The following is a 5,664-nucleotide window of genomic DNA, read 5'->3' on the forward strand; positions in this document are numbered from 1 at the left end:
GAGAAAGCGTGTGACCCGCACAAGGCCGAGCCCCCGCCCCACCCGGTGGCCCGCGTTTCCCTTCTCCCTCCCGCGTGGCCCGCACGGCCGGGGTGCCGACCCCGGGAGCGGCTAGAACTCCCGGAGCCAGACAGGGTCGGTGGCGCCAGGACTCGGATTGTGCGGGATGGTGCGGTGTGTCCCGGTGGCTCCATTGTCCGTCACGGTGGGAACGGGCGTAGGACGATGGGGAGGCGGTGTGCGGGGCAGGGGTGGCGTGGGGGGCGTCTCTCAGGCCCCCTGTGCTAGTGCGCACTTTCGGGGAGCGCCTCCAGCCCGCGCGCCCCAGTCAACACGCTCTCCCCCTCTCGCTCTCCCCTTTCGCTAAAAAATGACTTTACAAAACATTTTTACTTTTTAAAATAATTATTGTTGAAAGTATTACATTTTTTCCCCATTGACCCCCCTCTAGCCCGCCCCCCTGCCCTTCCTGCCCCCCCTTTCCCCCTCCCCCCAACAGGCCCTCACTGCCCCTTGTCTGAGCCCCCGGGCTATACAGTGGGGCCTTGACTTACGAGTGTCTCGAGTTTTTTGAGATCCCAGCTGTCTCTCAGCTGATTTTTTGCATTGAGTTGATAGAATAATTTGAGTTAAGGAGCTCCTTAACTTAAACTCGTAAGTCAAGGCCCCACTACTTACATGCACACAAGGTCTGTGGTTGATTACCTCCCATCCTCTGAGATTCTGCTTTTATAAATTGTAAAGAAGGGGCGGGGCCACGTGAACATGGGAGGGTCACGTGAGCAAGGAGTGGGGCCAGTGAACACGGGAGCTTCACGTGAACAAGGGGTGGGGCCACGTGACCATGGGAGAGTGGTCATGGGAGCCCGGAGGTCGCAGAACACAGTGTGTGGTCAGGCGGAGGGGGGCCGAGTGAAGGTGGAGGCTGAAATGGAAGGGATGCCGTGGGAGCCCCCAGAAGCCGAAGAGGCAGGAAGGGCCCTCCCCAGAGCCCGCGGAGGGAGCACAGCCCTGGACACCCTGAGTTCAGATTGTGGCCCCCAGAACTGGGAGAGCCCGGGCCTGTTGGTGTAGGCCAGCCTGTAGTCATTGGAGCAGCAGCCCCAGGAAAGGAACCCCTCCTTGTGCCTCCTTTTGGGGCTTTGACCAGTCTCTATGCCAGTGATGGCGAACCTTTTGAGCTCGGCGTGTCAGCATTTTGAAAAACCCTAACAACTCTGGTGCCGTGTCACATACAGAAATTTTTTGATATTTGCAACCATAGTAAAACAAAGACTTATATTTTTGATATTTATTTTATATATTTAAATGCCATTTAACAAAGAAAAATCAACCCAAAAAATGAGTTCGGGTGTCACCTCTGACACACGTGTCATAGGTTCGCCATCAGTCTCTGTGCGGCCTCCACTTTCCGTCCTTGGAGTCTTTCGTTGATTATTCAGGAAGTTTTTCTGTATTTTAGTTGTAATTCCAGTTTGGTCCTGGTAGTGTATCCATGCAGCATCCTCCGCTGCCATTTTCCTCTGTTTTACGAAACATTTTAAACAACAGATATTTGTTTCTCAATATGTTTCCCCTAAAAATTAATTGAATAATAAAGCATAATTATATGAAAACTAAATATTAAGGTTTTTGTTGTTCACTTTATTGACTTTCTAAGAATTTTTGGGGGCAGTGGGGACGAAAAATAAAGACCAGTGTGATCGAGAAAAACACATACATGATCAGTAGCCATTTTTGTTTCTCAAAATCCTTGTGTAAATAGAGTTATTTCTTTGCCGATACTTTAAGAGGAGAACAAAGTGGGTGGCAGGTGTGGCAGAAAGGAAACATCCTAATGATGAATGAATGTCCAGTCTGTGAAGAATAAGTGGTTAAACTTAAGATTTAAAAGAAAATGCCTAATAACCTTGGACAGATTATTATATTGGCCAGGATAGACCTGTTTGTTAAATTTAACTTCTATGTTGTATGGAAATAATTCTGTAAAACATGCATCAGCCGCTACTCAGTCCAGAAAGGGTGGTGACACAATTGAAGACCCCAAAGTAGGAAGCATTTTATGGAATACTGGAAGAATACAGCTTCCGTACATTCTCATGGGAGCTAAGACCCATTCTTGGAATATTTTAAAGATTTAAAAGAATTCTCATTGTCGTGAAAGATGAGCTTTTGATTTCCCATTATGTTTCTTGACATAAAATAAAAACTTCAAACACTGAAATCTCAGACTGAAGAAAAATCTAATGTAAAGTCTGGGAGACACGCCCACTGGTTATAAGGTAGATGGAACCAGTGGGAGAAGGACCAGGCACTTGCCAGGTTTACCTCAAACACTGTGGAAAGATTGGTAAACAGGGAAATCCATGCCCCCTCCCTCCCTCTTACCCAGGGGCTGTTGGTTGTGAAAGCAAAGTGAACAGCAGAGTCCTGCTTCCCCCACTCAGGCTCCCACCACCAGCCTGCCAGTCAGCAGGCAGGAGGCTGGTGACATCCCATTGCATTCTGGGAAACGTAGTCCTCACAAATAAGTACATGCAGAGATATGGGCGCTTGTGGAAGGGCTGGTGGGAATTGTCACTTTGATTCTGGACTATTTACTGTGAGGATAGAGAGCAGACCAGTGTAAGGGGAAGGAGAAGCCACCAGTTGAGATGCCGGGACTGAGCTAAGTGGTGCCTGTGAGCACTGAACAGTCCTGCTTCCCAGAGCTGAGGAACCCGGCTGCAGCACAGCCTGGTCCACACACGTGGGCACACTTTTCCTGTAAAGAGCCAAATAGTATGTAAATGCTTTGGACTTCCTGGGTCAGAGGCTTTTTGTGACAACTACTCGACTCTGATGTTGACATTGACACGAAAACAGCCAGACACTGTGCAGACCAGTGAGCATGTCTGTGTTCCCCAAAACTGTATTTATGGACACTGAAATTAGAATCTATGATTTTATGTGTCATAAAATTTTATTCTTCTTGTGATTTTTTTTCAGCCATTAAACAGTGTAACAGCCACTGCTAGCTCGTGGGCTGTACAGAAACAGGCAGTGGGCCAGATGGTAGGTTGTGTCTGTCCCCGGAATAACCCATGGAAAAGGTTATATTCTTAAAGGAGTAGGTAGAGCAAACACAGTAGGTCTGCCTGTGGTTAGATGGATGGAGCTGTTAGTGAAGTTTGATGGAAGTGGAGGCAGGGCATTTGCGTGGGACTCCTCGACACACCGTCATTAATAAGTTAATGACTGTGTTTCGTGTATGAATGAGAGAATAAATGAGTAGAAGAATATAGAAAAACAGTGTGATGTGGAGGGAAGCATTTTATAAAGAGGATGAAGGCACAGGCCCTGGAGAAGCATCTGTCCATGACTAGGAATTCCCAGGTGTCCTGTTGGGCACAGGGCCCGCCTTCACATGTCAGGGAACCAGCAGGAATATTTGAAAGAGATAAGAGCTACTGAAAGCTTTAGAACAGTGGATGGCATTGTTTCGTGTTCTATGACTAGCAAAGATAAACAAAACTGGACACTAGTTAAAGTAGTCAGGACAGATTTTAACCTATAATCTACTCTTGCATCAGGGAGGAGAGTCCCGAGTGACCGGATCTCCATTTGATTTGTACACAGGTGACTGGGAGTTTTAAAGGGAGAGTGAGGGCATAGGGAGGAGGTGAGCCGGGGGCCCCGTAGAGTCAGGGAGGTGAATTTCCAAGGGTTGGTCCCTGTAAATGGGACTAGGCCAGCTGTGTTGGCCAACTGGCAGTTACAGAGGCAGGGTTTATCCTCCTGGGAGACGGGGGGACAGAGGCCCCACCCTTCCTGAGGGCATGTCAAAGGATGATTTCCGGTTCTTGAGAAAGACACTCGAGTTGTCGGAAGTACAGGTATATCTCAAAGGGACAGAAAAGGACTCACAATTGTAAGGCTCTTTAGAAAATGGTTTAAGAAAAGGTAATCGGGCCGTCATCAGGTGTTGGCTAAACAAATGCTGAATTCTCTTGGCAGCCTCAAACTTTCTCAGACCGACACTTGCAGGGGTCTGGGTCTGGGGTTATCCTAGGGATGTGACCTTGGGCTGCTAGAAACTCTATGTTAGTGTTTGTTCAAGTCTTTTTTAAATGTGGAACGCTTCACAAATTTCATGTCATCCTTGCACAGGGGCCATGCTGATCTCTGTATCGTTCCAATTTTAGTATATGTGCTGCCGAGCGAGCACTGTTCACGTCTTTTAATGTGAGGGGGAGAGGACGGACAAAATCATTTGTGCTCAGTTTGTAACTTTCACAAACAGAAGTTTGTAAAAAGTGGAGAAGAGGGCTCAGAGGCACCTGGCTAGAGTTTGGTCAAGAAGTGAAATCTTTGTCCTTGCTTACTAATTTACACATTTACCCGTGAGTACACTTCCCTGGGGATATGCACAGGCAGCCCATTGACTTTACTGCAAGACTAATGCCTTTGAATCTGCTCTGTTTTCTCTCTTCCTGGAACATTCTTGCACAACCTTCATTTGAAGGAAGCCTATCTATGCTTTCGGCAGCTGTCCAAGGAGCCTCCTTTGTGAAGCCCTCCTGCATTTCTATGCATCCCCCTTCTCCCTGCAAAAGTAACTGTCTTTCTCTAGCTTTTGCTTCCTCCCTCCCTCCCTCCTTCCTTCTCTGTCTTTCCGTTAAGCAGAATTCCTACACTGCGTTTCTTGTTGCAGAATCACATGTCCCTTTACGTTAGCTTTAAAAAATTCCCCCCCCCCGCCTCGCCCAAGGAGTGAGGATATTTTCCCATTGATTTTAGAGAGAGTAGGAGGGAAGGAGGGGGACACATGGATTGGTTACCCCCCACCCCCATACCCCAACCTGGTCCCGACCAGGGGCAGGGATAGGACCTGCAACCTCGGCATGTGCCCAAGTGCCCTGACCAGGAATCGAACCAACGATCTCTCCATGCATGGGATGATGCCCAGCCAACTGAGCCGCACCGGCCAGGGCACGTTTACTTTCTGAAATTATGATGAAATAATCATGGAAGCACCTGCAGGCAGAGGCAGCATCTTGTTCATCTTGTATCTCAGGTACATGATACATTTTTGAAGGAAGTAGATGATCAATAAATGTTGGTTGATTTTAACCGATTTTCCTTCTTTGGACCAGTGACTTAATTAATATTGATGTATCTAGTTTGACAGTTAACTAATTCATTTGGCCTTTTAAAAATTCTATACTTTCTAAAGACTGCACAGTCTTTCTGTTTCAAGAAATTAATGTTAGCAGAATAAGTATTCATATTTGTGCCTATAGTAGTGCTTAATTTTATATAGATGGATAGCAGACTTGGTACACTGCATTTTTCAGTAATAATTTACTACTTTATGTAAAGGATAAATTTTTGTTAGTACACTCATGCATAATTTAAAGATTCACATGCTTTACTGAAAAAATAATTAAAAACTATAAATAATTGTTGACAAAGTTGATGCAAAATAAAATGCAAAGGTTTTTCTCTGCCAGCACAACTCTCTTGGCATAGAAATATTGATTTACAGTACTTAATAAAGAACTTTACACTACTATTTATTTTGTTTAAATTAAATTATTGACCAGGCAGCATTACTTATAAAATGCTTAACAGGCATTTTCTGACTAAAATATCCTCTTTCTTGAAAAATGTCAACTCAGGCTC

General features: G+C 46.0%; 1 non-coding gene across 1 annotated transcript; it reads right to left on the reverse strand.

Moving 5' to 3' along the window:
• Positions 1-4,105: 4,105 nt before the first annotated feature.
• LOC111824560 lies at positions 4,106-4,207 on the reverse strand. The gene has a single exon (XR_002827667.1). It is a non-coding gene; the product is annotated as a U6 spliceosomal RNA (small nuclear RNA).
• Positions 4,208-5,664: the final 1,457 nt, after the last annotated feature.

This window comes from Myotis lucifugus, unplaced genomic scaffold, assembly GCF_000147115.1.
Source record: "Myotis lucifugus unplaced genomic scaffold, Myoluc2.0 scaffold_2347, whole genome shotgun sequence".
In the NCBI taxonomy this organism is placed as follows: Eukaryota; Metazoa; Chordata; class Mammalia; order Chiroptera; family Vespertilionidae; genus Myotis; species Myotis lucifugus.